This window comes from Bos javanicus, chromosome 21, assembly GCF_032452875.1.
Source record: "Bos javanicus breed banteng chromosome 21, ARS-OSU_banteng_1.0, whole genome shotgun sequence".
Lineage (NCBI taxonomy): Eukaryota > Metazoa > Chordata > Mammalia > Artiodactyla > Bovidae > Bos > Bos javanicus.
In genome coordinates, this window is record NC_083888.1 from 30,908,210 (window position 1) to 30,933,006 (window position 24,797).

General features: G+C 43.7%; 2 protein-coding genes across 8 annotated transcripts in view; one reads left to right on the top strand and one right to left on the bottom strand.

The window, feature by feature from the left end:
- Positions 1–6,662, bottom strand: part of NRG4 (neuregulin 4) — a 118,244-nt gene extending 111,582 nt beyond the window's left edge. Inside the window, exons 1-2 of one of the 6 annotated variants that reach the window (XR_009732109.1) lie at positions 6,517–6,662; positions 3,198–3,259 (exon numbers count right to left, since the gene is read on the bottom strand). The gene's annotated coding sequence lies outside the window, so the exon portion shown is untranslated. Of the gene's footprint in view, positions 1–3,197; positions 5,993–6,023; positions 6,109–6,516 lie in introns of those variants that run through there. The other 5 variants (XR_009732106.1, XR_009732108.1, XR_009732107.1 and 2 more) reach the window with 5 other exon arrangements.
- Positions 6,283–24,797, top strand: part of TMEM266 (transmembrane protein 266) — a 124,111-nt gene continuing 105,596 nt past the window's right edge. The window contains exon 1 of one of the 2 annotated variants that reach the window (XM_061394713.1): positions 6,283–6,381. The gene's annotated coding sequence lies outside the window, so the exon portion shown is untranslated. The remainder of the gene's footprint in view (positions 6,382–24,797) is intronic. The other variant, XM_061394714.1, reaches the window with a different exon arrangement.

The following is a 24,797-nucleotide window of genomic DNA, read 5'->3' on the forward strand; positions in this document are numbered from 1 at the left end:
GACCTTTGTCAGCAAAGTGACGTCTCTGCTTTTTAACACGTTATCTAGGTTTGTCATAGCTTTCCTTCCAAGGAGCAAGCGTCTTTTAATTTCATGGCTATAGTCACCATCTGCTGTGATTCTGGAACCCAAGAAAATAAAATCTGTCACTCTTTTCATTGTTTCCCCATCTATTTGCCATGAAGTGATGGGACCAGATGCCATGATCTTAAGTGTTTTGAATGTTGACTTTCAAGCCAGCTTTTTCACCCTCCTCTTTCACCTTCATCAAGAGGCACTTTAGCTCCTCTTCACTTTCTGCCATTACAGCAGTATCATCTGAGGTTGTTGATATTTCTTCCTGCAGTCTTGATTGCAGCTTGTGATTCATTCAACCTGGAATATCAAGTGATATACTCTGCATATAAGTTAAACAAGCAGGGTGACAATATACAGCCTTGATGTACTCCTTTCTCGATTTTGAATCAGTCTGTTGTTCCATGTCTGGTTCTGACTGTTGCTTCTTGACCCTCATACATGTTTCTCAGGAGACAGGTTAAGGTGGTCTGGTACTCCTATCTCTTCAAGAATTTTCCAGTTTGTTGTGATCCACACAGTCAAAAGCTTTAGCACAGTTAATGGGGTAGACGTTTTTATGGAATTCCCTTGCTTTCTTCATGGTCCAATGAATATTGGCAATTTGATCTCTGGTTCTTCTGCCTTTTCTAAACCCAGTTTGTACATCTGAAAGTTCTCAGTTCACGTACTGCTGAAGCCTAGCTTAAAAGATTTTGAGCACTACCTTGCTAGCATGTGAAATGAGCACAATTGTCTAGTAGTTTGGGACTTCCCTGGTGGCTCAGACAGTAAAAAATCTGCCTGCAGTGTGGGAGACCTGGGTTTGATCCCTAGGGTGGGATGATCCCCTGGAGAAGGAAATGGATACCCACTCCAGTATTCTTTCCCAGAGAATACTATGGACAGAAGAGTCTGGAGGGCTAGAGTCCATACGGTCACAAAGAGTCGGACATGACTGAATGACTAACACTTTCACTTGAACTTTTTTTAGGATTGGAATGAAAATCAACATTTTCCAGTCCTGTGGCCATGGCTGAGTTTTCCAAATTTGCTGGCATATTCAGTACAACTCTTTAATAGCATCATCTTTTAGGATCAGAAATAGCTCAGCTAGAATTCCATCACCTCCATTAGCTTTGTTCATAGTAATGCTTCCTAAGGTCCACTTGACTTCATGCTCCAGAATGTCCGGCTCTAGGTGAATGACCACGCCAACGTGGTTATCCAAATCATTAAGACCTTTTCTATACAGATCTTCTGTGTATTCTTGCCACCTCTTCTTAATGTCTTCTGCTCCTGTTAGGTCTTTATAGTTTCTATCCTTTATCATGCCCATTCTTGCATGAAATGGTCCATGATACCTCCAGTTTTCTTGAAGAGATCTTAACCTTTCCCATTCTACTGTTTTCCTCTATTTGAATTGCTCATTTAAGAAGGCCTTCTTTCTCTTCTTGCTATTCTCGGGAAGTCTGCATTGGGTATGTAGTTGTTGTGTTAGTCACTCAGTTGTGTCCAATTCTATGCAACCCCATGGACTGTAGCTCAGCAGGCTCCTCTGTCCATGGAATTCTCCAGGCAAGAATACTGGAGTGGGTTGCCATTCCCTTCTCCAGGGGAATCTTCCTGACCCAGGGATTGAACCTGGGTCTCCTGCATTGCAGGTTGATTATTTACCGTCTGAGCTACCAGGGAAGCCTTCAGTTGGGTATATCTTTCCCTTACTCCCTTGCCTTTTGTTTCTCTTCCCCTTCATAGATCACAGCCTTGTCATGGTGAAGGGCCTTGCATAATTCAGTGACACGATGAGCCATGCCATGCAGGGCCGCCCAAGATGAATAGGTCATACTGAAGAGTTCTGACAAAACACAGTCTACTAGAGGAGGAAATGGCAAACCACTCCAGTATTCTTGCATGGAGAGCCCCATAAACATTTCCCTGGTGGTCTGGTAGTTAAGAATCCGCCAGTCAATGCAGGGAACAGGGATTTCAACCCAGATCCAGAAGATTCCACATGTCACAAGGCAACTAAGCCCGTGTTCCACAACTACCAAGCCGGCGTGCAGCGACTACTGAAGCTTGTGGGCGCTAGAGCCATGCTCCACAACCAGAGAAGCCACCGAGATGAGGAGCCAAAGCATCCCAGCTATAGGGTACGCTGAAACTAGAGAAAGCCCGTGTGCAGCAACAAAGACCTAGCACCGTCAAAAATAAAATAAATTTTATATATATATATATATATATAGTGAATATGGAACTTGTTTAGAAACTAGGTTCATAAGAAATTTTTCAAGGAAGAATATTTTATCATTGACATTGTTTAGCATTTCTGGTACATAAAAACTGCTGGTCATGAAAATCAGACAGGATTTTAGTGAGTATATTATAAATTCCCTACAGACAATGAGAACATTTTTGCCTACACCCCAAGTGATGTTCTCACTGCCCCATTCTTGGCATGCCCCCACTCAAGGTAAAATCTGCCCCTTCTGTCCTTGAAAATGGGCTTGCTACATTAAGTGTATTTAACCTATTTATGAGAAAGTAGTTTTTAAAAGAATATTAATTGAGGACCTATTCAGTGCACAGTACTGCACTTTGCTTTATCTACACAGAATATATGCACATGAATTTTGCTAATTACAAGTCAATCACATTCATTAAAGCATTCAGCAGGATTTTGAAAGCTACTTTGTTAGCAGGTACTATGTATACTTAAATTTTTAAATAATTATCACACAAATTCACATATATTCCATTTTTCAAGCTTTTCATTGACTCAGATTGGCTTTCTCCCTGTGTGTTCCCAATAAGTGAGGCTGCATCCCAAATCAACATGCAGCAGAGGTTTTAAAATATTAACATTTACATAAACATTAACAACTTAAAATCTCTTGATATTATTTAAATTTCACAAATCACATGGCATCAGAATTCACACGTTCTACTTTTTCAAGCAACTACCTCAAGAGAACAAATTTTAACTCTAATAGCAATCTTTTTCAGACATTCATAGGATCAACGTAATCTCCAGTCTGCCTTCTCCTAATCTTGCAGCTGCATACATGCACAATTTTTCTGATTATGTGATTCTGGTACTCTTGAAAAGACAGTCTTTTGAAATAAAAGAAAATCTGACTTACCTCAAAAGATATTTTGGTATGGAAGAGCATGGTAATTACAGCCACATTAGAAGCAGATATATCTGGCAAGAAAGTGACACATAAGCCTTAAAACTACAGTTAATTTCTTCTATTTCTGCTGTATAGGTCCTGTTTTCCTTTTGCTGTTGGGTTCCATCACCCACAAAATCCTTTCTCTAGTCACCTACATTCTACTGAAGCGGGCACCTGTCCTATTTATAGCTCCAGTGTTCCTCAGCCTCTCCGGTTGATAAGCATCACCTGGGGCAGTTAAAAATAAAAATAACAGGCCATACTTGTGTCGATTCAATTTTAATGGATTTGAGGGGAGCCTCCAGAATCTGATTTTAATCAAGCATCCTCAAGAGATTCCTATAGACACATTTAAGAATAAGCTAAAGAGGCCTGCCAGAGTTCTTCACGGTTCCTCCAAATTGATCACCCTCAGGGGCTAATCCTCCTCCAGGTATTAGGACTTAGAAATTTGAAAATAGAGCAGGAAAACTTTGGAGAAAGCAGAATAGCATCTTGTCTACACAGCTAATTTGGGTTTTCAACATCCCTAAAGACTTGGAGGTGGGGTTTAGTTTGGGTAGGTAATATGAAGTACACACCACCAGGGTCAGCATAGAGCTGATAAATTACAGGTGTTAGGGGATTTTTTTTGGACTACAAACTACCACATAAGATAGGTGCACCTACATTTTCCATGAACTCAGATTACCAAAAAAAAAAAAAAAGCAGCACACTTAAAAGACCCAGGTAAAAGATATTAGCACATAATTCCCACAGCTTTCTCTCTCTAGAGGGTCTTCAATGACAGCTGTTATAGGAAAAAAGTTCCCTTGAAGTAGTATTACACCTGAATGTAAAACTGGTATTAGACTACAAAGATTTCAGGCAAACCAAAGTGGTGTTCCAATTTTTCTGTCTGAAAGTTTCAAAACACGTGTCCTACTGTTTCAACTACCATTGTAACTGGACGCTTTTAATCAAGCCTTTGGAGTTCTACTAAGTGTAGGGTGGGGAATGGGGGTGGAAAATAACATAAACAAGCTATGCCAAGGCTACTTTTTCTTACACTTTTTCAAGTGTAGTTGAAATGTTGCCACCACCTGTCAGAAAACTACCCATTCCCCATCCCATCCGTCCTCCCAACTTTTCCAGACTCATCCCCACTTTCTCTTTTCAAGTCTACATTAAATGGAGAAGAAAAATCCTCTGGCCACTCAGGTAGCTTCTACAAATATCACCTCCAAAGGCTTTGTGTTCCTCTTAAATTCCATTAGAGTTGGGTTAAAGATGAGGGAGGACCTGAAGAAGGTATTTTACTTATTTCCCAACTTGCCAAAAAGACACACATTCCCAATCTAGATATTTCTTTGTCTGCTGCTGCTGCTGCTGCTAAGTCGCTTCAGTCGTGTCCAACTCTGTGCGACCCCATAGACGGCAGCCCACCAGGCTCCCCCGTTCCTGGGATTCTCCAGGCAAGAGCACTGGAGTGGGTTGCCATTTCCTTCTCCAATGCAGGAAAGTGAAAAGTGAAAATGAAGTCGCTCAGTCGTGTCCGACTCCTAGCGACCCCATGGACTGCAGCCTACCAGGCTCCTTCCTCCATGGGATTTTCCAGGCAAGAGTACTGGAGTGGGGTGCCATTGCCTTCTCCAATTTCTTTGTCTAAGAAACGTATAATCCAAGCCTCTGGGGCAATTCTGTGACCTGGGTTTTGAAGCCTTTCAACTCCACAATTTCCAACTTTTAGCTAGAAAGACAGGGATGACTAGACTAAGACATTCCTGCTTATCAAACAGGCCTAACCAAAATAAACAACAAAACCTTTATAAGAGGTATGAGAACCAGAAATCAAGGCTGTCTGTAGAGCTAGAGCTCACCCTGGAACTTGGTGGTCTACAAGAGAGAGTTTGCGATCTTTTCAAGTACTTTAGCAAAACTATCGGGACTCTACTGGAAAATGGCTAGATCTTTAGCATGAATTGAGACTACAAGAGACAAGAGCTACTCTGACTCCAGAAGGTGCTTAAGTGATTGTATTATTCTACTGCTCACAGCAGCCTGTACAGACATCAGAAACAGGGAGGATGTAAGAACTTAAATCTATAGTCTTGTGGGTGCACCCAGAGTCCTCACCTAAGCCATTTGCCACACCCGCTAACCAACTGCCACTGTCCTAAAGCAAGCATTCTCCACGGGGAAGATGTTTTACCTCCTAAGGGTGAGATCTTATTCCTTTTATGTGTAAAACACGATACACGTACGGTTCATAAGCAGCTATGCGGTATATGAACGGTATCAGAATTTCATGGTGTCAAGGAGCAAGAAATTGATGAGCAAAACGTTTTAAAAGGCTTAAGAGAACGATAATGAAAAGAAAAAAAAAAAAGGTTGAAAAACACTGACCTACATGGGTCCCGAGGTTAACTATGAAATGAAGGTCCTGACAAGTAATTTTTTCCCCAGACAGCAGCCTGAGGGTCAGGGGGTCTCTGACTCTGGTTCGACCGAGGCCAGAAAGGGGTTCATCAAAGCTCAAAGGGCAATCCATGCCCACCGTTCGCTGCCTCACCACCCGGGTGCCGTGTGTGGATGTAACCAACGGCTGGCAAAGAGCTTTGGAAACTGCAAAACGCTGCACCAAAGCCAGAGAAGGTTTCTATTCTCGGTTGCACGAAATACCGCGAATGGGGCCCCCTCACTTGTTGCTTCCCAGCCCTTCTACCTCAGACCTTCTCTCCACGACCCCTTCCTGATTCCACACGCGCACGCGCAGCCCCCCATACACCCGACACGTCCCCGCGACCCCCTCACCCACGCCACGAAACCTGCGCGCTGCGTTCGGGCCCAGGCGCGAGCCGCGTCCCCAGCCCCCGCCCCCTGCCCGGTTCCCGCCGCCCGACCCGCCGAATCTGCCGGTTTCCTAGACAGCCGCGCGGCCGCTCCGCAGCCACCTAGGCGCGCGCCCCGAAAAAGGAGGCGAGGGCGCAGGCGCGGGCCCGGTCCTGCCGCCGGCGCGGGGCCGCGCGCGCGCCCCCGAGCGCGGTGGGCGGAGGAGCGGAGGAAGCCGCGGGGCCGCGAGGGGGCGGGGGGGCGGAGAGGGGAGCCCCGGGAGCGCGAGCCGCGGCCGGCGCCGCTGCAGAGCCGAGCGAATCCCCAGCCCCGGCAGCAGGTATGTGTCCCCGCAGCCGGCCGTGGCCGGGGCTTCCCCTGCCACGCTGCCCGGGTCCTGTGGCCGGGGCGGGGGTGGGAGCCGGTCAGGGTTTGCAGGGTACGTGCCCGGGAGGGCTGGGATCTTACCACTGACCTTCATCCCCTCTGGCCGGGGTAGCAAGGCTAGGGTGCCTGGGGCAGCCCAAGGCTTCAGCTCCAGCCTGGAGATCTGCTTCTTGTCACATGCTTCTTATTTATTTTTGCAAACTGCCCTGGTTCGGGTCCAGCTGCAGATGCCTTACCTCCCATTCTTTGCCTCCGTGTGCCATCTTGCATTTATTAATAAAACATGCAAGCTGGGGGTGGGGGGGGGGATTGCTGCTGGGGGGAATCCCATTGCAGTATAACAAGCTAGCGCCTGTTTTCGGTTTTCGAGTGTGGTATTGAGGTGGAAATCCCACACCCCGGGGATTTGTGGCTTGGTTGGTCGTAACCGCTTCCTAGTGGGCTTCCCCCATTTGTCTGGAGGCGCCACAGCGGCAGAATGGACTGGCAAGAAAGAATGGTGGTTTTTCACCGTCAGGCCAGAATCCCGTTCTAGGGACAGGTGCAAGCTACGGCAGACAGTTCCCCTGCTTGCTAACTTGCCAGGGTGGCTTAAAATCAGAAAATTGTTTCCCTTGATTGCCGAGAGGAGGCCTTGAACAGAATCCCTGAGACTTGCATGCTCAAACTCATTAAGGTTTTGCATCTGAGGATGACTAAAGCTTGCCACCTGTTGGAAGTTAGACCCCATGAAATTCCCTGTAATCTAGCCCACCAATCCCTGTTTCAGACACTAATACTGAGATAGCAATAGGCCCATATTGATTCCTAATGTATTCTTTAATACTGCTTGGCTTTTGTCTCTTTTAAAATAAAACCTATGATTTGATGCCCCATATGTTATAGATTGAAATGAGATGATTTGTTTATATTCGATACACATATAACATCATATCCTAAAGACTAAATTTCTCTTCAGTTATCTATTTCCCCAGCTTTTCATCTTGCTTCAAGAAACAGTTCCAAAAGTGGGACGTATGAAACTACCTTCTCCCCCCACCCCCTTGAAATGCTTTGGTGAAAAAATAGCGAAAGCTAGAAGTATAGAATAAAAATGGTTATCACAAGATGTTTGGATATGGCAACAGGACTATAATTGCTTCTAAAATATATAGTAGAGTGCCACATTTAATCCTGAGAACACATTTTTTTAATGGTCATATATACCAGATATTGGTACATGATCTCATTTAATCTTCATAACAAACCTGTTATCTCCATGTTGAACACGAAGAGGCTAAGACTTAGGTTAGCTAACTTGCCCAAGGTCACACAGTCAGGGACAGGATAAGGATACAAACTCTAGTGCATCTGGTTGCTGGGGAAGGAGGGGTTTAGTGCGTGGGTAAAGGGGTGGGAGTAATGTTTAACCCTCGTACTGCCACTCCATCTACATTTTCATTAAGATCAAAGCTTATGAATGAACATACAGGCTTGGATCTGATTTTCCATTTCATAGATTCAATTCAACCTTTGTGACTTTCCAGTAATAGAAACTGTTGTTTCAGAATGGATTTGTGTGGAATTTTTTAAGGTGGCACTGAGCCTATAAACATGGATTTGAGACATGTTTCTTAGACTTGCAGAGAATGCATTTATGGTTGCCAGATGGGGAGTGGATGGAGGGACAGGATAGTTAGGGAGTTTGGGATGGACATGTGCACACTGCTGTATTTAAAATGGACAACCAACAAAGACCTACTGTATAGCGTATGGAACTCTGCTCAGTGTTACGTGGCAGCCTGGATGGGAGGGGGTTGGGGGGAGAATGGATACATGGATACGTATGTCTGAGTCCCTTCTCTGTTCACCTGAAACTATCACAACATTGTTAATCGACTATCAGATCAGATCAGATCAGATCAGTCACTCAGTCGTGTTCGACTCTGCGACCCCATGAATCGCAGCACGCCAGGCCTCCCTGTCCATCACCAGCTCCCAGAGTTCACTCAGACTCACGTCCATTGAGTCAGTGACGCCATACCCCAATACAAAATAAAAAGATTAAAAAAAATTTTTTTTTAAAGACATGTGTCTGTTCGGCTCTCCCAAAACAGTTTCAAAAAGTTGTTTCCCTTCACATTTAAATCTATAAAATGTATATGCATCAGGTAGAATGAATCATTCACATTTCTCATGGTCACATTCCAGTCCTATCTTCTCCCTACACTGCACACCATTTTCTGGTCTCACTGCCAGTCATTAAAACATTGACACACGTGTGTGTATGTGCCTTAACCAGGTGAAGAAATCTATGCAAGCTGTAGACCATAATCCAGTTTCTCTGTGATTGTAGCAGCTCTTCATTAGAAAAATCTTGGAATTTGTACATTTAACAATGGATGTAAATTTAATATTTTTATATAAATGCATTATTATAATGCAGGTATTAGATCTTGTTACACATTCCTAACAGTTTTCACTGTAGTTGCATCGATGGGAAATTCATCCAGGGGGGCTACAAAGTTTTATACTCGGGTCACATATTTGAGAGGGTGGTGAGAAAAGTATAGATAAGCATAAGGGATTATTTGAAAATTATATCCCATGGAAGTTACAGCTTTAATGTTAAATTGGTGAATAATATTAGGTCAGAAATAAAAGACTCTCTTGTAAATTCTATAAGCTTTGTTTTCTTTCTTGGGCAATATAACTGGTTTTAGGACATCATGATGTTACTTTTTTCATTATTCTGTATTCTGTTGATAGTAAAGCAATTTGTTACAACCATTTTGCCTCACAGAAGTCACTTGGTTTTGGAAGCACACAGCTCTGGTGCTTATGGAAATGCTGAGGTGGAGCCTTTCTGCCCTGGGGATTTCCAGTTTCTGATCAGATAAACTCAAGAAAAGTCCTGATGTTAACTGAGGGGGAAGTGGAAAGCAAAGAGAGGCATTGTTTGATTCTGGGGAGTAAATGGGTTTTCCGATGGGGAGTACCTCTATCTTCTACAGTCAGTTGTCTCATAATTAAAAAGCATCCAAGAAGTCTACTTTCTTCTATTCAAGCAGGATTTTATTTACTGCAGGGCTGAGCACCCTTTTCTGGTGCAGTGGTCAATTTGAGGAACATTAAAATGTTTCTGACTACTTATTTGTTTTTCTGAAACATATGTTTACACTGGGAAAAACCATATGGGCAACTATGGATGCTTAAGTGTTATTTTTTTTCCCTTCGCCAAGGATTTATTTTTTTCTTTTTTTGGAAGCAACTAAAATTTTTCCAAGCTATGTAACTAACATGCATTGCAGTGACTTATTGTAATGCACATTTAAATGTATTGTTGAGTAAGACACTGGGAACTGGCATATTGTCTTTCCTTGACTGACCTTGTAGGCTACTTACTTGTGAAATGTTTTGTTTTCTTACACTTAACTTAGTATTCTCTAAAATGAGATATTTGTCTCTGTGTCAGCAATCTGGAATCACGAAAGTTCACAGTCAGTTACTCTGAAATACTCGATTTTCACCAGTCGTCTTTTTCTCTCCTTGGTGGAAGCTATAGCAAGGGTTTTAATTTTATTTAGAAAGTGGTTCACAACCTGCTAGTTAATCCATCCCCTTTCCAAACTGAACCAGAGTTCACAAATGCTGGCCAGGTACACCCTCCATAGGACTTTCTCCAATAGTCCTGGTCTGTTGAGAGACCTAGACCTTTGGTTGAGCTTGTATGCACTGAGTTGCCCCATAAGGAAGATGTAAGGGTTCCTAAAGTGGGCTCACATCTGTGGGCTTTGGGCGCAAGGGAGGATGGAGGCTGCTTATAGGAAAGGGCCAGGAAATCAATTCTTCTGTACCAACATGAGTATCTATTGTGATTTCTACTTGCAAATATGTATGTGTTGTAAAATGTTCAACCATTACATAAATATAGAAGGTAGAGGTCCATGGTTAGAATCTTTGATAGTCTTATACCTTCACGAGACCACCGTTAATAGTTTGGTATGGATTTCTCTGGATTTCTTAATGCAGATACTAAAATGTTACTGTTCACCAACAATACTATACATAGGTGCATACTGCTTTGCAGTTTCTTTTCTTGTACTTGGCAGTATACTTTGAACCTCTAGAGAGCCCTTGAATGGCATACTTATGGACACGGCCACAATGGGAGCTAGACGAGAGGAGCCCTGTAACCAGGGCTGGAGGAAGGGAACTGATGTGTACTGTGTCCTGCCATAGGTAGTTTCACATTCATGTCTCCTTTAGCCCTTTGCAAGGACCCTTTGTGGTCAACTCTTTCTAGATTAGAAGAGAAGAGTCCGAGGTACGTGACATAAGGAGCAGAGGCTGAGGTGCAGGCCCTGGCCAGTATGGCTCAGAATCTGGGCCTTTTCCTCCTCTTCACTCGCACTGCAGGATGGAGAGCGCCTCCCACCCTCCTCTGCCTCTGCCTGTCCACCGGGGCCCCCCTTGCTGTTCCTGCTGCCTCAGAGCCTTAGCACTAGCGCCTCCCTCTCCTGGACCATGCTTCCTGCAGATTCCTGCATGGTTTGCTCCCTCACCTCCTTTTGGCTCTGCTCAAAGTCTCATCACTCCTTTAAAACTACACACCCTCCCACAGGCATTCCCACCCCTCCTCCTGCTTTGCTTTTATCCACAGCCCCTCCAAACACACTCTATAAAAATCAGCCCCAGGGAATGAACGCGCCAGAGCACAGGGATTTTGTCTATTTTGTTCACTCCCCTAACCCTGGTGCTGTGGAAAAGAACTGACAAGTCACCGTGGCATCCTTGAGTCTTTCCACTCTTCTTGTTTTCTTGTAGCCCTTACAGTTCCCCGTCGTGAGCAGTGAAACCTCTCAATGCAAAGGCTCTATGTGTGTTGGGGGTGGGGGAGAACAACAAGAAAAGTGGCGAAGAACCGGGGGAGATCTTGTCTTACTTTTGAGCCGTTGTTGGCAAAAGAGGAACCTCCCAGACAGAGTCAGCCCTTGGGAAGATGAAAAGAAAGTCTCCTGAGGGCTGCAGTGTGTAACAAGGAAGCAAAAGGTACATCGGCATATGGCTTGGGATGGAAAGGAGACCTGTGTGGGTTCCCTTCTATTTGGAGTGCAGAACGATTTTGAAGACTTCCAAAGAAGGATGCTCTAGATTTCACCAACTTGCCCATGGCCTGAGTCACTAGAAAGGAAAAGGAATCTGTGAACACTCAAACAGGCAGGTTAATCATGGCACCAACAGCTTCATCCTCTTTTTTTTTTTTTTTAAGTTGAATACCTGTTGGTGTCTTTCCTGCTTAAGCCAGGGTGTGAAAGTTCATTGCCAAAGCATTTATCTCGTGACTCTGAGTTTTGCAGAAAACGTACCCCAATAGCATCCCAGCCTGAGATTATTTTGGTCCCAGCAGTCTCAGACTCCGAGTTACCGTTCATTCATCTATTGTTTGCAGTAGTTCTTGGGCAGCAGCAAAGTGATGGGCATCTGGGACACGAACGTGACTCAGAACACTGTAGAACTGAGTACACTGGAATGCCAGAGGGAGGGAATGGCTATGGGATGAAGTCTCGGTGGAGCCTCTCCTCAGCCACAGGGAAGCCTCCTTCTCCTTCTCTCCTCCTCAGTGCCTTTAATTGCTGCCCTAGGCGGTCCGAATTATCTACCAGGAGAGAATTCCCCTCCAAGAAAATGCAGCCTGCCTGAAACTGCTTTTGATTTGTAATGGAAACTACTCAGTAGCTAGGACAGGGCCAATAACTCGGGCTCCCACAGCTCATTAAAACAAAGAATTTTAATAGGTATTTCTGCCCTTTGCAGCCCAGGTTTTTGGAAGTGCATTCTGCTATCAGGCAGCTCTTCTCTGAATTTCAGCCTCAAGCCATAACACATGCAGTGCTTTCTGCTACTCTTGGCTTGAACTAAGTCTGAAGTGAGTTATTTCATCCATGATTTTCTGACAGTCCCCCATCCCAGTTACAGAATTGCCATCATGTCCAGCCAATGCAATATAGAAATAAGGTTAAGTAACCTTTCTCCCATAATGATTTCCCTTCAAACAGTTAAATCTTTGATTTTACCTTATTTTGATGCAGCTTTAAAAAAAAAAACACAAAACAATTTCTGTGACACTTGATAATTCTCCTTTAACCATGGCCACTGAAATGTATTAGTTATACCCTTCAAAACAAAATAACAAGGTGAAATATATTGTAATTGTGTTCCATTGTTTGGTAGCATAGCTTCAAAAGAAAAGCCTGGAAGAGTCTCTTTCTTTTCTCTCTGTCCTTTCATTATCAGTTTCTACCAGGGACTCTGCATTTTCACTCCCCACTTCCTGTCTTACCGGGAACCCCTGTCCCCACCCGTCTTCGTCTTCGGAACAGAACTCTTAAAGGTCACCCCTGATTGCCTAATCACAAATCCAATGGCCCTTTCTCAGATTTCGTTCCTGATGGCTCAGCAACATCTGACCCCATTGACTTCTACTCCTTGAACTGCTCCCTGCTGGCAGTGTCTTCCTAACCTGTCTGATCTTTCCTCAGCTCTCAACCTTTCTGTTCTATCAAGAGGCAGCCCTGAGAAGAAATTAGAGTGTGAGCTCTGCCCAGGGGGTGAATCCTGGCTCTAGCTCTTCCTAATTGTGTGACTTTGCACAAATGGTTTAATAACCCCATGCCTCAGTTTCCTCATCAGTCAAATGGGAAGAAGAGTAGCTTTGTCATAGGGCTGTCAGGAAGAAGATGAAATGAGTGTGCCTGGTAAACAGCAAGCACTCAGTAAATGTCACCTTTTATCCCTGTAACTTCCTGTTTGGATGCCTTCAGAGTCTGGTAGCTGCGGGGTAAAACCATAACTTTAGCACCTGATTAGTTTGCTGTCTGCCCCAACCCTTTCCAGAGTGTGCCCACTTCCTAGCCTTTGCTCTGATCCTCTTTCCCCCGCCAAGGAAGGGAAGAGAGCTGAGCGCTGTGCCTGCCTGGAGGCTCTGAGCACAGACCGCCTTATAATGAAAGACATCCTCCCTTGGGCACCGAGCCTATCTCTCTCAGGCAGATTATAAATTACCTAAGGACACCAGCTGTGATTTATACTCTTAAAAAATATTGCCTCAGCATTTAGCACTGTACTTTACACATAGTAGGAATTTAACTCATATCTTTGAACTGCCAGAACTTTATAGGTTTCCTTGGTCCTCCCAAAATCCTTTTTCCTCCTACACTGAAACACCTATTGATCGGTCCTAAAGCCCATGTAAGCTTTATATGGGGAGATTGACTTGACACCACAGGGCGAGTTAACCACCTCAACCTTTTTGGAATGAGGAGGGATATATAGAAATCATTAAAATAATGGGAGCACAGGGAGTTATTTAATGCTTTTTAAAAGGAGTTTGAAATCCTACCAACCCATGAAGCTGTTAGGATTTTATAAAATGGAGCTTTCTTCTGTCCTCCTGCCATCCATCCCAAGTAAAATGAGCTCTGAGGGTTTAAGTGGCAAATCTTTAGACCTCGTTACAGGCCTGCTCCTGAGCCACTGTGTTCTAGCCCTGTTTTCTTTCCCCTTACTATGCAGGTGAAGAGAACAGTGAAGTTGAATGAAGATCAGAGGAGGGGCTGCCTACTTAACAAAAAGTTAATCCTGTTCCTGACATTCTGTTGGCATGGCAGATACTCCCATCAGTTTCTGCTGTGTCTCTGAGGTCGTGTATAGTCACAGAGTTGTGCTGCCAGTAGAAGTTTCCCCTCTCTTACCCTGGCAGCCTTACAGACCATGTTCTTTGCATCTTCAGATCTGTAGCAGGATTTTTCAGCTTCAGCATTATTGACATGTGGGGCTGGATAACTTTGTTGTAGGGGAGCTGTCCTGTGCACTGTTTAGTAGCATCCTGCGCCTCTACCTACCAGCTGCCAGTTGTGATGACCAAAAAATGCCTCTACATATTGCCAGATGCCCCCTGGGAATCTTTGGCATCTCTCAGTTGAGAACCATTGCTCTATAGGATCAAACATGGAAACTCAGCATCTTACCATTGTGTAAGAATACCAGAATTTGGACAGTTGGGGGCAACTGAAGGTGAGGATTTTAATAGCTGTAAAAGGTGAATTTGTGTTTGAAATTACTAACACAGGGAAACTTTAGTGTTATAAGCAGTTATAGATTTTATCATAAATAAGAAGAAGTAAACAAATAAAGTCGTTATAGAAGTTGAGACCATTTTACCCCTGATGGCCTTGGATCTGAATACAACACCTCATTCTAGGGCTGTTTCAACCATCCATGGAATATTTTTGTTGGAATTGTATTTAAGGCCTTTGGCAGTGAGTATATAATTGTATTTAGGCCTTTGACTATAAGTATATTAAACCAAAAATAATTAATATTTCTGGAGAAATCATGGTTAATTACCATTGGAGAAAATTATATTTGACCTAAGGTTGGCTGGCTCGCTTCACCAGAGGCTGCTTCTGACCACAAAGATGCTTGAAAACAGCACTTGCAGGCGCTTCAGGGGTGAAGGAGGAATGACAAGGCATTTTGGGCTTTGGTGAAGGCCCACAATTGATCAGCAGTGTCCATGGCAGTCAGAAAATGTAACTGTCTACGTGTGATTTGAAACCCAACTCCAACTGACAGTCACCATGGTGTTCTTTCTAAAGACAGTAGCTACGTTTCATGTCACGCCCCAAGACTGAAAGTAACAGTAAATATACTGCCTTCTGAAAAACATTAAGGCTCCAGCCTCAGGAGAGACTTGCTTCGACCAGAGATCACCTTTGGTGTGTTAATTTCCTTTGAAAAGGAAACGCATACACAGAAGACCCCAAGATGCTCACTACCCAAGAGTTGAGAAATGAGCCTTGTGCAATGTCTTGAATCAAGGAAGCCAGTAGACTAACTGATTCCATGGATAACTGTGAGCATCTTCAGTGTTCCAGACTTGTGCTAACAGGTGAAAGGAACTCCAAATGTCATGTCAGTGCTGTGAGGTGAACTGTGTTCCCCCAAAATGCATATGATGAAATCCTAACCCCCAGTGTGGTTGTTTGTGGAGCAAGAATCTTGAGGAAATAATTAAGATTAAATGAGGTCAATAATTAAGAAAAAAAGATGTATCCCAATGTTCATTGTGGTGCTGTTTACATTAGCCACGACATGGAAGTAACCTAAATGTCCATTGACAGATGACTGAATAAAGTAGATGTGGTACATATATACGATGGAATATTATTCGCCATAAAAAAGGACTGAAATTGGGTCATCAGTAGTGATGTGGATGGGCCTAGAGTCTGTCATACAGAGTGAAGTAAGTCAGAAAGAGAAAAACAGATATTGCTTATTAATGCATATGTATGGAATCTAGAGAGATCGTGCTGATGAACCTATTTGCAGGGCGGGAACAGAGATGCAGCCGCAGAGAACACACGTGTAGACACGGGGGAGTGGAGGGTGAGATGAATTGGGAGTGGGATTGACATGCATACACTACCATGTGTAGAATAGGTAGCTAGTGGGGACCTGCTACATAGCACAGGAGACTCAGCTCAGTGCTCTGTGATGGCCTAGAGGGGTGGGATGGGGTGGGTGGGAGGGAGCTTCAAGAGGGAAGGGATATATGTATACATATAGCTGATTCACTTCATTGTACAGCAGAAACTAACACAACATTGAAAAGCAATTATACTCCAGCTTAAAAAGAAAAGATTGACTGAGGTCATAAGGATGGGGCCTTAATCTGCTAGGACTACGTCCTTATAAAAAGAGGGAGTTCTTTCTAGCTGTCTCTCCCTCTCTCTTTTTCCCCACTCCCAGTGTGAGGATATAGCAGGAAGAAGAGCTCTCACTAGAACCAGACTGTACTGGCACTCTGATCTTGGACTTTTCATCTCCAGAACTGTGAGAAAATAAGTGTGTTATTTAAGCCATGTAGTCTAAGGAATTTTGTTAAGGCAGTCTAAGTTGACTAGTACATCCAGCATCCTCACTGAACAGATGAAGAGACTGGATCCAGAGAGGTAACGACTTTCCCAAGGTCCAGGTACTAAGTTAGTGGTAGAACTGGAGCACAAAACAGGTTTCCTGAGCCCTAGTCCAATGTCTGTTCCTCTTTCCCCACTGCCTCGGGTCATTGTTGCTGTTGTTGTTCAGTCGTGCAGTCATGAAGTGTCCGACTCTTCACAACCTTGTGGACTGCAACACACCAGGCTTCCCTGTCTCTCAACGTCTCCCAGAGTTTGCCCAAGTTCATGTCCACTGAATCAGTGATGCCATCCAACCAGCCATCCTTATCTCTAGAACCCATCTCTCCTCATAGTCCTTGTGCTTGCCCTGTTTAGCTCAGCATTGCTGTGAGGATCAGTGAGATGGTACAAAAAATGACAGTTTAAGTTCTAAACTACAAAATATTTTACAAATATAAATATCATGCTCAACTCAGATTTTGCCTAGGATGCAGAAATCTGGGCTTCCTTGGGAGCTCAGCTGGTAAAGAATCTGTCTGCAATGCAGGAGACCCCAGTTTGATTCCTGGGTTGGGAAGATCCTCTGGAGAAGGGGTAGGCTACCCACTCCAGTATTCTTGGGTTTCCCTGGTGGCTCAGACAGTACAGAATCTGCCCACATGTGGGAGACCTGGGTTCGATCCCTGGGTTGGGAAGATAGATCCCCTTGTCATCTGAATTAAATTCACCCATTCCTGTCCATTTTAGTTCACTGATTCCTAAAATGTTGATATTCACTCTTGCCATCTCCTGCTTGAGCAGATCCAGTTCACCTTAATTCATGGATCTACCGTTCCAGGTTACTATGCAATATTGTTCTTCACAGAATCAGACTTTACTTTCACCACTGGACGCATCCACAACCAAGTGTCTTTTACACTTTGGCCCCGCTGAATTCTTTCTGGAGCTATTTCTCTGCTTTTCCCCAGTAGCATATTGGACACCTACCAACCTGGGGGGCTCATCTTCCGGCGTCATATCTTTTTGCCTTTTCATACAATTCATGGGGTTCTTGAGGCAAGAATACTGAGGTGGTTTGCCATTCCTTTCTCCAGTGGACCATGTTTTGTCAGGACTGTCCACCATGACCCGTCCGTCTTGGGTGGCCCTGCATGGCATGGCTCATAGCTTCGTTGAGTTATACAAGACTGTGATGCGTGTGATCATTTTGGTTAGCTTTCTTTGATTGTGATGAGGTGATCAAGATGGCGGAGTAGAAGGATATGTGTTTATTTTCTCTTTTACAAAGGTCAAAAAAGAGTCAATTCCTTGGTTCTGTTTGACTGAAGTATGATAATGTTTTGCTCCCACAGATTCTGCATACGACTCTACTTCCTGAATGAAAACATGTCTCTCCTTCTCCAAGTCTAGTTTATCACCTGTATGTGTGTTAGTCACTCAGTTGTGTCTGACTCTTTGCAATCCCATAGCCTATAGCCCGCCAGGCTCCTCTGCCCATGGAATTCTCCAGCCACGCATACTGGAGTGAGTTGCCATTCCCTTCTCCAGGAGTGCTTCCCAACCCAGGGATCGAACCTGGGTCTCCTGCATTGTAGGCAGATTCTTTACTGTCTGAGCCACTACTCAGACAGTAGATTCCTACTATACATAAACAGATTTCATTTCCCAACATTTTCCATAATTATTTCACCCAGTTTTTAACCTTCCAAAAAGAATCTTCATCTGTTATATCATAAACTAAAATAGTTCCATTTGAATCTCTGTAGCAAATTAGACCCAATCCATGGAATCTCTTCTGACCTGCTGTATACCATATAGCAAGATTTATTTCCTCACCAGTATTTAACTTCTGAAAGTGGTGGTCTAGGCTTGTCTTGCTGCTCAGGAATGTCATCAGAGGCTAGGATTTCGTTTAGCATTTTGTTTCTCATGGTCATGAGCACATGCTTCACCTCCAGGCATTTCATGTATATTCCGGGCAGGAAGAAGGAGAGGGACAAAGGTGAAGTAAAAAAGCTTTTTCCTCTCCAGGTTTTACCTTCATACTGGGGAAGGGACTTCATGTTTTATTTTATTAATCAGGACTATATCACATTACCACTTCTTAATGCAAAGGTGTCTGGGAGTACAAGTATTTTGCTTTCTAGCCTCTACTGTAGAGGGAGAAAACGGTTGAATGGGACTTGTGAGCCAAGTTAAGGTAATTATCGCAGAGAACATGACATCTCCGCAGAATCATTGGGGGCTAGAGAGCCAGGCTCAGAACATGATCAAGGTGGCCAGGCACAGCTCAAAGGCACGGGCGCTGCTGCACTAGTCTGGGCTGATCACTTGCAGTCAACATTCATGCCATTCCCATGGACTGTCATTCCACCAGTTACACTTTTGCATTCTTACTAAGGATTCAGAGTCCTTGGATGAGCCTGTCATATTTCCATGCTGTAATATATAGGAAGGGTAGGGAGTGAGACTGTATGGCCTCCTCTTGGGCTTCCATAATGGCCAAAGGGAGAGTCTGCCCACCACCCATCTTGTAATTCCTCCAGTAGAGATGGTGCTACAATGCTATGCAGCCAAAAATGACAAGTAGTGACCATCCCCCTATTTTATAGATGGGGAACCCAGAGTTCAGAAGGAGGAAAGAGCTCAGTCTATACTACTGAGTGGGTGAAGGGCAGAGGCAGGATTTTATCTTATCCTGATGCCCCCAATCTGCTTGGTCCCAGAGAAGCAGCTCCCCTCAGAGTCTTCTCAAAATCTTTGACATTCCCTATGATGAGGGAGGGTTGTCTTTGGATGCAGTCCCTCCTTTTTCCAGTCTGTGGGTAATTCCCTCTCTCCCTGTAGGATCTTCCCAACAACTGCTTCCTCTTTGTCTTCCTTTCCAAAAGTAAGAACAAACTTACTGACACTTAGGACTCCCATAAGACAATACTGAATGGAGTTTTTTTAAATGAAAATGCTATGTGTTAAGTACCATACACTTCTGAAGAGGAATAGCTAGGCAAAACCCCTCAAGATTTATATAAAGGTGGATAAACTTTTCTGGCTACCATCACCCACCAGCCTGTGTGAAAAAAAGACTAGACAGGGATTTCCCTTGTGGTCCACTGGTTAAAGATCCCATGCTCCCAGGGCAGGGGTCTTGGGTTCGATCCCTGGCCAGGGAACTAAGATCTATATATGGCCACATATAGCATGGCCAAAAATAAATGAATAAAAATACTCTACAAAATAAAATATATATTAAAAATAAAACATAATTCTCAACTTAAAAAAAAAAAAGACTAGTCAAGAAGATTTGATTCACTGGGCAGAGTTTGAGGGACAGTGCAATTGGAGATGGGCAGGGAGAGCCTTGATGCCTCCCAGCCAAGGGAGAGGGCTCCCACAGCACCCTCACTTTGGTGCCCCTGACTCAGATCCTATGGAGATTCCCATAAGGCCTTTTCAGAAGCCATAGCTGCATCCCAAGGTATGTTCCATCTTTGGACACCAACCCAGAGAATGCTGTCAGTTAAGGAAGCTTTACAGTCAAGTGCAAAGACTTTAGCCCCTTTACTTCAATCCTTGTCAACTCCTCCACTCCCGGCCCACCACTGATCCTGGGACGTGAGAGCAATGGAAGAAAGGAAGGAGAGAAAAGCAGATTTCATCTCCTTCCCCATTTGCAAGACCTCAAGCTGTGAGTCAGTCTGAGCCATGTGGACAGAAAGAACTTTGAGCTAAAAGTGAGATTGAAGATTTGATTTAGACCAGATGAATTTAAAACAAAAAACAACACCTGAAAATTAGTCTTAATTGCTAAAATTAGGTGGTCCTTGAAAGTGTGAGTAATCAGAAAGCTATGGAGTCTATTTGAAGACAAAGGTTGGGGAGAGATAAGGCTGTTTCTAGTTGTAACCACATTCAGACTGTTGTTACTCTCCTTTTCCAAAGATAACATTCCAACTTTTGAGAAAATGCATGGGACTAAGGCATAAGGATTTCTGGAGGCGAGCCCCCGCTATTGCACACACTAGGAGGGTAACTCTGGACCACTTTGTCTTCTGGGTCTTGGCATCCTCTCCCCAAATGATGGGATTGTACTTTGTGATTTAGGTATCCCAGAATAATTTCTCTACTCCTCTGAACCGTGCAGTGACTTAAAACAGCAGGACAAAATAATTCACACAGCGAGCTTGCTTTACAAATTGTACTTCAGTTATATTTGTTGGAAGAGTCAAGCATAGATGAATGGCATTTGGCAGGAGAAAACCTTAGTACATCCGAAACCCTTAATTATGCACAATAGGCAGCTCTGTAGCTTGGTCTATGTCAAAAGATGCCACATTATCAAATGACACATTGCAGAGACGTGTCAGAGTTTTTGCAATAGCTTGCTCATCTGTAGTATGATTGTCCTGTGTCAGACAGGTAGCATCCATGTTGTCACCTGAGTCTTCATTTGAAAATCTAAGTGCTCCTATATTTAAAGTCCTCTTGTCTAGTTCCTGTAGCGATGAATCCATTGAAATTGATGACACTAAATAGGAAGTTTAGTGATAACATATTTATTTCCAGAGTTTGTATGTAGTTATCACCATACTAGGTATAAGTTTTATACAGAGCTCCTTATGAATTTTATTATATATGTAATATATAAAAATCACACATAAGTAATATATATATCAGAAGCACTTTTCCTGCAAAAAGAAAATCATATGTAATCCTCCTACCCTAACAGGCTTCCCTAGTGGCTCAGACTTGGTAAAGAATCTGCCTGCAATGCAGGAAATTGGGTTTAACCCTGCTGGTTCAATCCTTGGGTCAGGGAGATCCTCTGGAGGAGGGCATGGCAACCCACTCCAGTTTTCTTGCCTGGAGAATCCCATGGACAGAGGAGGCTGGTGGGCTACAGTCCATGGGGTCGCAAAGAGTCAGACACAACTGAGCAAGTAACTCTACTCTATAATTACTATTCCCCTTTTGTGCTTATTCTTTCAGACCTGTTTTGCAAATACACAAATATTAATGATTGTTTTCTTTTTTATTATTTATTTTGGTAGAATACACATAATGTAGAATTTACCCTTTTTGGGAACTTCCCTGTCAGTCCAGTGGTTAATACTCCATACTGCCAATGCAGAGGGCATGGGTTCAATCCCTGGTCAGGAAACTAAGATCCTGCATGCTACTAACTGTGGCCAAAAAAAAAGAATTTACCATTTTACCTATTTTGGTAAAATACGCATAACATAGAATTTACTATTTTGACTATTTTTAAATATATAGTTCAGTGACATTAAGTGCATTCACATTAAGTTCTGGAGATCTGCTGAACAAAATAGAGCCTGTAATTAAGTAAATCCACATTGTTGTTCACCATCACCACCATACATGTCCAGAACTCTCCTCGTCTTGCAAAATCGAAGCTCTGTACCTGATAAACACGAGGACTTTTTTTTTTTTTTTACAGCTGCACAACCCCACTACACACACTTTGTGTTATTGATGGCAAAAATTTTCTTTTTATATCCTATCTCATATTTTGAGGCATATATGTTCAGTTTAATAACTTACTGAAGACAACAAGGAGGCCTGTGTAACAAAAATAGGAAATAAAACTGGAAAAGAGCATTTGCAGGGCCTTGTGGACTATGGTGAGCATTGAATTTCATGCAAAATTTACCGGGACATCTTTGTATAGTTGAGGGCGGAGGAGTAACATGATTTAGTTTGTCTTACTGGGCTGCCTCCTAGAGTTTGATTAGCAGGGGGTGGGAGAGAAAGCAGACAAGCAGTGGGGAGTTTCTTTCAGGTGAGAGTTGATAGTGTCATGGACCAGGTTGCCCTCAGTGGAAGCAAAGGCAAATGGTTGGATTCTGGATATATGTGGAAGGTAGAACCAATAGGATTTGTTGATGGATTGGATGTCGGGTGAGAGAGAGAGAGGAGTCAAGGTTGACTTCAAGGTTCTGGGCTTGAGCCACCGAATGAAATTGCCATTTCCTGAAGTGGAGATGGAGGAAAGTGAAAGTTGTTCAGTCGTGTCTGACTCTGCGACCCCATAGACTATACAGTCCATGGAATTCTCTAGGCCACAATACTGGAGTGAGTGGTCTTTCCCTTCTCCAGGGGATCTTCCCAACCCAGGGATCGAACCCAGGTCTCCCACATTTCAGGCGGATTCTCTACCAGCTGAGCCACAAGGGAAGCCCAAGAATACTGGAGTGGGTAGTCTCTCTCTTCTCCAGTGGATCTTCCCAACCCAGGAATCGAGCCAGTGTCTCCTGCATTGCAGGCGGATTCTTTACCAACTAAGCTATCAGGGAAGCACGAGATGGAGGAGGAGGAGGTTTTAGGTGGGGTGAAATGAAGAGTTCTATTTCAGTCATTTTCAGTTTTACAATCTATGAGATGTTTCATTGAAGATATCAAGTAGGTAGCTGGATATGCAAGTCTGGAGTTCAAGGGAAAGAATGGGGCCAGAGATACCATTTTGGAGAAAGCATGTGTGAATGACAATTTTAAGTCGTGAGACTGAGTGAGCTCACCTAGGCCCTGGAAGAGAGGAGAAGTGAATAAGACAAGAGGTCTGAGTAATGAGCCCTGGGGCATGTCAACATTTAGAGGTCAAGAGGAGGTAGAGGACCCAGTGAAGGAAACTGAGAAGGAACATCCATTGAAGGCAGAGATCAAGAGTACAAAATATTTCAAGAAGGAAGGGTGAGTGGTCCGTTGTCCCACGTGTCTGAGAAATTGAGTGCTGTATTTAGCAACATGAAGGTCATGCCTCGTACTTGGGATGTGGCTCTTGTCACCAGGTTCAGTGAACTGATGATGTCAGGGACTCCTGAATCAGGCAATTCTCCTTCCTTTCAGAGCTTCTGAGTCTTAGAGTTCTGCTGCTGCATATTCACATACATTTTGAAATTGGGGCTATTTTGTCTGTACAAATTCTTCCCCAAATCCTGTCTGGGAGGAGAGGAAGACACTTGGCGCCCTCTAACTTTCCTTCTTTAAAGGTCTATGCTGTCTGTCTTTCTTTCTTTTAAATCTTTAGTTGCACCACACGGCATGTGGGATCTTAGTTCCCTCATCAGCAGTGGAACCCATGCCCCCTACATTGGCAGCTCTGGGTTTTAACCACTGGACCACCAGGGAAGCCCCTTTATGATATATTCCTTGATAGAAAATCACAGTCCCTGACTGTCTTAACAGCTGTCTGCATGTGTGCTTGCTCAGGCATGTCCGACTCTTTGTGACCCCTGTGGACTATAGCCTACCAGACTTCTCTTGATTTCTCTGGGAAATCAAAAAATTTGTCTTGATTTCCCAGGCAAGAATACTGGAGTGGGTTGCCATTTCCTACCCCAGGGGATCTTCCTGACCCAGGGGTTGATCCCCTGTCTCCTGCATCTCCAGCATTGGCAGGCGGATTCTTTACTGCTATGCCACCTGGGAAGCCTTCTTAGCAGTTACCACTTATGTAAAAGAACTTTATCTTTTAGCTGAATGTTAAACATCTCATCCTCCAGGAGATAATTATCTAATTTTCTAAATCAGTTGATCCCCAAATGAGTATTCTGTCTTCTCTTGGACTCTCCAGGCAAATAGGTGTTTTTTCCTGCCTCAGAGTGGAGAAATCTTGTTTTAGTGTGATCTGTTCTTTAGCTCACTAGTTTTCCTTACATTCATCACCCAACAATTATTTAACAAAATTCCAACAGCATACTATACTATATGCATTGAGTCTAATTTGAGAAAGAAACTCTTAGAAAGAGTTTACCAAGTCCCAAGCAGAAGGAGAAGAAGGCATCAGAGGATGAGGTGCCTGGATGGCATCATCGATGCAATGGACATGAACGTGGGCAAACTTAGGGAGATGGTGAAGGACAGGAAGGCCTGGCGTGCTGCAGTCCATGGGGTTGCAAAGAGGCAGACATGGCTTGGCGACTGAACAGCAACAAACCAGAAGTGATTCCCATGGGCAGAAAGGGCAGGAAGAACTCAAAGGAAAGCAGGATTGTGAAAAGGTGTGGAGGGTAAGAAAATGTCATCTCCTGGAAAAGTAGAGCATTAGCTGGGCCTCAAAAGGTAGAAAGGATTTGAACAGGTAGAGCAAAAGATAATCATGCAAGATATTTAACATCATAGTCAAAGTTAGTGCTGATTGCGATGACTGTTTATACAGACAGGTTGGCCTGAAGAGATGGGTTCCTTGTAAGAGATAATTCACACTGAATCATGAACTCATGAAACTCATTCACACTGGCCTGTGCTTGCGTGGCCAATGGTATAAAGATTCTAGATTACCTTTCAGAGGGATATTGATGGTCTGTAGTGGTAGTGAGGCACCTTAGAATTTAGAAATAAGATTGCCTTTATTATCTATTCATTTGCATTCATATGTGAGACACTGAAGAAATATGAAGACAGGTCCCAG